At 28.1% G+C, this 203-nt stretch overlaps 1 protein-coding gene across 3 annotated transcripts in view; it reads right to left on the bottom strand.

Moving 5' to 3' along the window:
• LOC111875812 (oxysterol-binding protein-related protein 6) overlaps nucleotides 1-203 on the bottom strand; it is an 85,694-nt gene that overhangs the window by 9,588 nt on the left and 75,903 nt on the right. The window lies entirely within an intron of this gene.

Raw genomic sequence — 203 nt, 5'->3', positions numbered from 1 at the left:
TCATTTTTTTACAATTTGTTTTGCTCGTTATGCGAATTACTCGTTATGAGGTGCTCGTTAAGCGAGGTTCCACTGTATATGGAAAATAAAGGAAATGAATGAATGAATGAAAGCTGCTGTAGTTGTTAAAAATATTAGATTTGTTCATTGCATTATGATGACATTGTATGTATATATTAATATTCACAAAATATATTGTAATA

The sequence above is a fragment of the Cryptotermes secundus genome, unplaced genomic scaffold (genome assembly GCF_002891405.2).
Source record: "Cryptotermes secundus unplaced genomic scaffold, Csec_1.0 scaffold1799, whole genome shotgun sequence".
Classification (NCBI taxonomy): domain Eukaryota; kingdom Metazoa; phylum Arthropoda; class Insecta; order Blattodea; family Kalotermitidae; genus Cryptotermes; species Cryptotermes secundus.
Note: the sequence above shows the minus strand (reverse complement) of the source record. Positions and strands in the feature narration are given on the sequence as shown.